Raw genomic sequence first — 9,887 nt, forward strand, 5'->3', positions numbered from 1 at the left:
GTCGAAATCTACAGCGGCTGAAACTGACAAGAAACTGAGAGGACTGAAATTGACATGCCATGTTTATCGATTGGTCGAAACCTACAGCAACCTAAGAGAAATCACGTACTGCAAGAAATAATTATGATGATGTCTGAGTTAAAGTCTCACAGGAGCAGTTTTGCTGTTTCTTTAAGCTAACGTACTTAATTTAAAATATGTAGATTAACAGTAATTTAGTAAATTTTACGAACTTTTCATAATGAATTTATTAATTAGTTAAAAGAAAGATGTTAATATAAACAATTAAATGCTTTCTATGCTTTTTAAGTGGGTTATAAAGGTAGCGAGCATTGCAGAAAAAAATTACATAACCCGCTAACGCGGGTTATGCTTTTTTCTGCAATGTCACTACCTTAATATCCCGAATAAATCGCCAAAGAAAGCATTTTATTGTTTAAATGCAGTTTTTAGGCCAAAAAATCGTAGTGTATTATGACAGGTTCATGTTATATATATAAAAGTTTGCTTTCAGTCCCAGATTACTACCTGAAATTCAAAGGAAACAAGAAATCATATTGACACAAGCGTCAAATGGGCAGTAAAAAATATAATTGTTGTATGAATCATCATTGGTTGTTTACATAAAAACACACCACAAAGAAGAAAATAACGAGTTTGTTGTACTAATTTTTATGGTAAATTGTAATATACTTTCAGCAACCTGTTTTGAAGTTTAACATTTTACTATTATTTATTTAGAATCGAGTTCGTTACTATAAGCATTTCTAACCGTAATTGTATGATTATTGTCATAGTATGAAGTAATGGAGAACACATTGATTTGTATTCTAATACAAAGTTCAAATCATCATTTTTCTCTTGAAGATAATGTATTTCAAACTATTTCGATTTTTTTGTTGCATCGTAATAAATTAAAACTTAATGCATTAGTTTATTTGATTTCAAGGGACCACATGATAAAATAAAAATGGATTATTTTAAACGTACATATTATGATCATGCTCATTTGGAATAATATGCAACATTTTAAAGCTTTAAAATAAACTGGATTTTTTTTTTTCTAAATGTAATTATAAATCTTATCTTCACATCAGTTTCTGACGATAATCATGGTTATTTAATTGCATGCGGTTCTCAAAAGAATTAAAAATAAATCACGTAAGTTCATATTTTCAAATCAATTCAAATTTTCAGTTCTTTCATATTATAAAATATGGATGTCATTTCATGATATTTTTCTACCACATTTTATTTGACGCAGCACATAAAAATTCAAATATATCAATTATATAAGATTCAATGTATAATTCAGGTCTTTAGTATGTCCCGTATACCGATCCCGATGCATTGTTTTAAAAAGAATGAAGAACTTCGAAATTTTCCGATTATATTATAGTCTCGATAAAAACGTGATATTTTTTAAAAGGCAAAAAACATTTTTCTACATGCAAATTTACTTTTGATTCATAAAAATAAGCACAATATTAATTCAATTAAAAAAGAACTATACCACAGAAACGCAGTTGCGATATTTAAAAGAATATCAAACAAGTTTGGCTTTTTAAAAAAGCTTACCGTCTTTAGAGCAAGCCCTAAACAGCAATTAGTTTCCAAAGACAATTTAATTCTTTTTTATATGAATGTCATCTGCTTCTACAAACCATGGCGTGTGGAACATTTTTATGCCATTATGTACATGTGCCTTTTAAGCCTGCGTGTCTAAAATTGAGAAATGTGCTTGCTTGTGCTTATAAGTTGAGATCGCCTACAGTAGGGTAAAAGAGATCTTAGGAAGGGTCGTAGACTCGTATTTTTTAAAATATAAAATCAAAGTTATACCGATGCATTCAGCATTTTGTTTAATTAATATTGTTTTTACCTATCAAAGGTGCAAACAACTTTATTGACATTAGCCATACTGTGTCATTTTTTTCTTCATTTTTGTATTTGAATAAACAATTAAAAAAAATAAAGCAAATAATTTCAATAGATATTATATAATATTGCTTTCAACTAGTTGGACAAGAAATCAAAGACTGAATTTAATTCATAGCAAATTCGTATAACTTTTTCGTTTTCCCACTTTTTAAGATTTGAAATCTACGAAATTTATTAAGTCGTACGTGAAAAAGATCATCAGAAAAGTATCTCCCTTGCGCTGAACAGTATTTCAACCAATAAAATAAATGTAAATTTTCACATTATGTATTTTCCACCAATCACAAAGGAGAGGAAGTGCACTTCCCGGGGATTGTAAAATATTTCAACTCTTTATACCGTCCTCCAAGGAAGAAGACGGTAATAACGGACAGCCTTCTGGCGGTCCGTAATGATTTACCACTTCAAATAACGGTAAACAAAAAGTAGGGCACGAGTCTTGTTTACATGACAAAGAATTGTGAGCCCTGTGTCTTGCTTATAACTCCACGAACGGTTCTAAAATTTCATTTTATCATAAGAATTGCATTTCTAAAGCATTGTAAATAATAAGAACAGAAAAATAGAATTTGACCTTTAAAAGGGCCTTCATGCATAATTCCTCAGCGATATTTGATTGTTTCTATGATTAAATAAATAATGATGTATTTCTAAACACTTTTAGATACCTGCGTTGTTATTCTTTAACATTATCGCAAGTATGTTCATACTCAAGATACTGGGCGGACACATTCTGCTGAAAGAGATTCCATAGAGTCATTTTGTAGCTAACGTTATTTTCGACATTACAAATTGTCTTTTGCCACACAATACTAGCCTTCTACGGTATTATAATTGGGAAAACCATTGTGTGTGTAATTTTGTCAAATATGTACATGTATTGCATGTAATAATTATTGTCTTTCGTCAACGTGTTTGTGTTGTGTCTTTTGAATGTGTTTTATGTGTTAACTAGTTTTTTTTCTTATTTCATTTAAAAGCATATTAAATGAGTACGAATCCAGACATCGTTATTTTTGTAACGACCCAGTCACTTCAAACATCTAAACATTGCAGATTCCATGCTGATCCGTCGTTTTAAATTGTTTAATTATTACTAAATTCCTCTAAATTTTTGCTTCAGCTTGTGGCAATCACCTGCCAACACGAAAATTCTCTTCCTCTGCTGTATCTACAGGAAACAAAATACTTTGGTAGGGACGCCTTTATTCAGTATAAGAAAACGGTACTCAAAATGACCCTTATAAAAGGAATACGTTTTATATGATGATTTGTAGAAGTTTCTTTGCCAAAATGAATTTTGTGAATGTAAAGCAAATCCTTTAATGGGGTAAAACTTTTGTTCTGTGAAAGGAGTTAATCTGAGAATTCACAAAATGGTTCGTGACGATTAACAGTACAACAACATTGGAACAAAGTAATATTTTCTGACGAAAGTCAAGTTGTTACTGGTGAAAATCACAGAATTTATGTCTGGAGAAAGGTAAACGAAGCGTATCTACTTCAGTGCAAGTGCCCCCCTCGTAAGCGTCGAGTTGCAGTTATGGTGTGGGGATGCATAACTTATGTTGTTATACTTTTATGTTAAATACTGAAATCTGATTGGTTTAGACGCAGTTCATAATCCGTTTTATTACCTAATCAAAGGGATTTTGCTGTTTTATTATAAATGAAATATTTGCGTCTATTTTGAACTGCCGGTCAATAGACTGCGATCTATTAGACGGCCGGTCAATAGACTGCGATCTATCGGACCGCCGGTCAATAGACTTCGATCTATTGGACCGGCAACGTATTTCAGAACGCGGGTATGTTAATGTTACATCCTTTCGATAGTTCTCAGGGAATGTATATTCCTTTACATAGTCTCTGTTTTTAGTACATGTATTTGGTGAAACCAAATTCAAAGTTATCAAAATGGAGTATCAAATAATCAACAGTTTTAAAGCCTCATATAAGGTAAAAGACTACATGTATTTAAAATCTAATGGGTTGAACCCCCCCCCCCCCCTTCTTTGTGTAAACTAATATGTAATGCATGCAACATGTTTTTTGCATATAAAAGATGAAAAAAAAAATCTTAGTATATTGCATACTGTGGAATCATTAGATTTCGTGGTGGCTCAATTTTCGTGGAATTCGTGGGTACCTCTCATCCACGAATTAACACCCCCCAAGAATTAATAAATTAGAGCTATAAAGTCATATTCCTCTTGCATGTATACGAAAATACACGAAATGTCGTCCCCACGAACCTGTAAAATTAAAGCAATCCACGAAAATTGGCCCCCACCAATTTTAATGATTCCACAGTAATGGCACGAAAACCATCTGCAAAATAGTAAACCCCGAAAACTAAAAAAGAAATTAGGTAATAAAACAATTATTGAATGCTTGAACAGTCAATAGACCAGAATTTTTTCCCTTGGTGCAGGGAACTGCTCAGTATGATCTATTGCCCTCGGCCGTTGGCCTCGGGCAATAGATCATACTGAGCTGTTCCCTGCACCTCGGGAAAAATATTCTGGTCTATTGACTGCTCAAGCATTAAATAATTGTATATTATTACCCTCAGCGTTAGCAACGCACTTAGCAACGGGTAACATTAAAAATTGTTACATGCGCGAAAATTAGGTTTTCGAGGGAAGTCAATTTCAACTGTCATCCTCCCAAACAGGCACTATCTATTTTGTTATGCGCGAAAATCATATGCGTACGGTTCGCCGTAGAATTCACGTTATTCCTATGTAAAGCAGTTAAGTTTTTTTTTAAAATTAAGACATTCAGTATAAAAAAATAATTAGTGCCTGTTTGGTAGGATAACAGTTGAAATTGACACCCGACGCGAAGCGGAGGTTGACAATGGTTTTCTCGGGGTGTCAATTTGAACTGTTACCCTCCCAAACAGGCACTATGTATATTTTGTTACTTTCATGTTAAATACTGAAATCTGATTGGTTAAGACGCAGTTCATAATCTGTTCTATTACCCTCAGCGTTAGCACACTTAGCAACGGGTAACATTATATAAATAGTGACTGTTTGGGAGGGTTATTATATAAATAGTGCCTGTTTGGGAGGGTAACAGTTGAAATTGACATTATAGAACAATAGTCTCCACCTGATTTCCAGCCAACTTGCGCAATGAGGATGGTTTTGCTCTTCCTTCATTAACCACTTCTGTGCCACAGGGCCGATTTTGGGCCGATCACACAGTTGCGTAGAGTGCCACGGGGCCGATTTTGGGCCAATTTAAACATAAGATATTTTATACATCTTTTATGGTTCTAAAGATAACAGTAATGAAAGTTTTGCACATTTAAAATATTATATAATGCAATTTCTGTGGATAATATATGATTTTTTTCATAAATTAACAATAAAAAAAATATTATATGTACATATGTCCTACATGTAATATTTTAGGAAAATAAATTTGCGATACAAATGATTCCATGTTTTATGAAAGCTTTGTTTATGATACGAACGAGGTCTTAAGCTTGCTCATAACATTATTGAATAAATGAAATAAAGATCAACTACTTTAAAAAATGAAATAGTTTGCACTGAAAATCAGGTTAAAATAATAATTGATGAAACAAATAGACACACGAAGCGGTTTAAAATGACGTCATTTTACGTAAGTGACGCCATAATTACATGTGTGTGCTCGTATATTCTGCTGTTTGGCGTTATGCCCCGCCCACCCAAACAAATGTAATTTACAGCACAGAAAAATGCATATCACTTATCACTTAATTACAATATTTACGTCTATTTTCTAACTAGAAATCTCAAAATATAGTTATTTGTCATACAAGTATTTGCCGAATACAATGAAAAAATATGAATAAAAAATGTGAGCCGTGATTTTTATGTGACATGGTGATCCAAACAATTTGCCAGAGTAGAATTCTAGCATGATACCATCATATTCTGTTTCACAGATAAAAAATTATGGTTTTGAAAATATTATATGAGTTGATCCCTGTCAATCTTTACCAATCTACGCGCCCCGTTTATCGATTGGTCGAACCTACATCGACTGAAACTGACAGGGCTTTAAATATTCACGCTCCGTTTATGGATTGGTCAAAACCTATAGCGACCTAAGAGAAATCAAAGACTGCACGAAATTATCATGATGTCGGACTCAAATTCCCATGAGAGACGATTTTGGCCGTTTCTTTTAGCTAAATTATTGATGTACATTAACAGTAATATAGTGGATTTTACTTACTTTTTACAATCAATTCATTATTATTTTTAAAAAGAAGATGTAAAATATAGACAGTAAAATGCTTTCTTAGATAATTCATGCGGGTTATGTAGGTAATAAAAAATTATGCATTCTTTCTGCAATGTAGCCACCTTCATATATATATATATATATATCCCGAATGAATCACCAAAGAAAGCATTTTATTGTTTAAATAATAATCTACATGTGCTTATATCAGTTATCACCTTTAAAATAAATAAAAACCTTTTATCAAATAGCTATTTGCCATTCAATTATTATCACACGTAAAATTGTATTTATTTTTAGAACTTTGTCATTTATTTATTAATTTCATTCATGTCGGGTTCCTTGAGAAATAATTCAAAATCTTTAAAGTTAATCAACTGGAACGTAAAATGCATACATAATTTTGAAATCATTGTTCTCATGACAACTAGTGTTAAGATCGAGATCAAGTTAAATCAAGTGTTTTTCTAGGTGGTAGATTATTTTGACTGTTCTGTACGTGTTAACATAAATTGATTATATCCGATACTTAACTCTCTTTGTCTCTCTTGAGAGATCTAGAACAATATTTAAACTTGAGAGATCTAGAACAATATTTCAACAACATGTTATCTTCTGCATATTTTTTTTAAGAAAGTCGCCCTGTTAATAATCTTAATATCTTTTACTAGTCACAGAATATATGAACATTTATAACTCTGTCCCGAGTTTTTGCTTCCACCACTTTTTGTTTGATATTTCGATAATAATGAATACCTTTCTGCTCAAACTACGTTCATTCACTAATATGAAAAATGTCCAGATTATCTGTTTTGAAACGTCCCCTCTATCGCTTCAGGTTTCAATACACTTCCAAAAATAGAAAGTCTACGGGGATTTTGCATTGCATCAACCATTAATAAGCCCGGATAATAACGCCGAAAAATTGCGCAAGGTATCCCGAGTACTTCCGAATTGAGAAAAGATGTAAACATTTTCCATTATAAATCTCCGTAAGTTTGTTTTCGTTCCTGTGAACTTTTATGAGTGAAAAATGATAATTGTTCCATGAAGATATCTTGAATATATTCCCTTTTATCGATTTCAACTGTATTTCTTTCATAGGTATGTGTATTTTTATCAAAAATCATTAAGAGTGATGGAAGCGATAACTAGGGAAAGACTATAGTATATCCGTTTGAATGAGATTGCCAGTTTCGTAGGGATGTAAAATTACCGAGATAGAAATTAGTGACAAGGCGCTGCCACAACCGATTGCGAAATTGGATTAAAAATGAATTCCATGTATACAAGTTTTATGATGAACGCCATTTATATCAATTCGAATAGCGGAAAAATTTTCCTCTCTTCAGTGTGTTTGTCAATGAGTAGCCTAGGAGATGTTATCCTGTCGCAGATTAAATTTTAAACTCGAAATTTGCTACTCGTTTATGAATACTTATAACCACAAATGGGATCATGAAAAGTTTGCAACTCTGCTGAATCTTTAGGGACTGTGTGTAGCTTTGAGGCTCTTAACAAATTCTCTGTGAGAAGTGATAGAAAAAACCATAGTCTGATTGGCTGAAAAACTTGCTTGAAAGTAAGATTATATAAACGAAAGGGCATGCATGTGCACGCAATGTACTCAGTCGTTTTTAAGACACGAGTCCTACACTCCTAAATCCTACACTCTCGAAATATTTACAATTACAGATTATGTTTTGTGAATATGAATTTTGACTTATAGAATAACCCTAAAACTAGGCTCAAAATTCTTTTACGGAATGAGAGATTTACTGTCATTCTAAAATCAAAAATCTACAAATTAAATAGTGTCTGCTTGAAAGGTTTAAATATTTGTTTGGAAAAAGATTCAAAATTATACATAACCGTATTTTACCAAAATAATTACTAGATTTATTTTTATTATCGTCGTTCTTTGTGTGAGAGTAAATTTGGCAATAAAGAGCACCCACTGAGATTTGCAGGAAAAAATTCCATAGTTCTCTTGTACAGAACTACGAAAATGCGACCGAATTTTTCATTGCAAATTACATGTATACATGTACATACATGTTGTAAGATGATTTTTTATGCAATACTTTGTAGAAAGGGTGATATTTCATACGACTTGACATTTTTCTCAATATATGCAATTTTACTTTACATGAAAACAATACGTGTTTTTATCGCGTGTTAATTCACCAATTTATTGTTAGCAAACGGCTGTTTTATGAAGGTGACTTCAACCAGCATTGCTTTATTTATGTGAAGTGTTGGGTGATAAATTTATATATGATCTAACAAATGACTGAAAAATTGTATGGTATATTTCTAAATGGTAGCTAGGTATATGTGCTCACTATCGACATTTTTAAGAGAAGAATACTTATAAGCGGCAAAACAGTTTATTACATGTACCGCATGAGAATAAGTTTAGTATATGATATAGTCCAATTTATTGGGAAAAAAATTAAATTTCAGACGTGTATTTAACCTTTGTGGGTTTTCTTGCGCGGGTGAAAATCATATATATTAATACGCAATAGTCAATCATCAAAGAAACACTAATTAAAAATACTATTTGTACAAGAAATTTGTAAAGTCAAACTTGAACTTAAAGAGGTTCGATCCTCTGTTTTTGGGTAGCCATTTTGGGTCACCTCTATTCTGGAAATTATGGATCATATATTGATTCTACTCATATATTCATATTTTATAATGCCAATTTAACTATATTGAATAAAATAGTTAAAGGTACAGAGTTAACTAGGGGACTTTATTTTGTGGCGGAAGGTTTTTAAGAAGAACATGAACATTTTTCTTAACTCAGTTGTTTTAGAGTCCCGTCACTTTAGCCTCCTTATTTTCAGTGTAGACCAAAATTTCCAGATAGATTGTGTATTAGGATATCTTCATGTTGTGACAAAAAACATATTTTTACACTTTTTAAATATTTTTGTCGACACATTTTGGCATATTTAACTTATGTTTCATAAAAGTCAAGGAAAAATGAATCCCAGTTTTTCCCTTAAATTAGCTTATTTCATGCCATAGCTCAAATTTTACATAATAGACCCATACTTCTGGTTTTATTTTCTGAATTTATAAGTTTTTTCTGACAAATTTATCATAATTTGAGAAAAAGTTTGAGACTTTTAAAAAATGTCATTGCATGTTAAATCAATAATGGATAAAAATAGCGTTTTATCAGTGCAAAAAGGTCAAAATATCTATTCGGTGAAGAAATTGTAACATTTTTCTTTATGATGATTTTAATCTTATTTATTTTAAATAGTATAAATTTGTATTTGATGCCATGGTTCATTCCGATTAAAAATTTTTGAGCGAAAAGCGATTTATGTACAATTTGCACCTTCAGTGCAAAAAGGTCATAATTATATCAAATACACCATAGCGCCAAATGAAGCATATAGACCCCAAAATTTTGTTTTGAATTTTTGGTTAAGCTATGTGTGTAGATTTTTTTTAAAAAAAATACTTTGGAAAAAAACTAAAAGACTTTTCATCGCAGGATCCAACGCCCTTAAGAAATCATTTTGTATGATTAAAATTACCATACATGTACCTGTTGTTTGAGTTGATTTGTACATATTTGTAATATACACCTCACATGCGTTATTGATGTAGTTTTAATTGACGAGAGATTTGGATCATGAATCGTTGTTATATAGCTAAAGCATTAAATGAAACAG

Source organism: Magallana gigas, chromosome 10 (genome assembly GCF_963853765.1).
Source record: "Magallana gigas chromosome 10, xbMagGiga1.1, whole genome shotgun sequence".
NCBI classification, from domain to species: domain Eukaryota; kingdom Metazoa; phylum Mollusca; class Bivalvia; order Ostreida; family Ostreidae; genus Magallana; species Magallana gigas.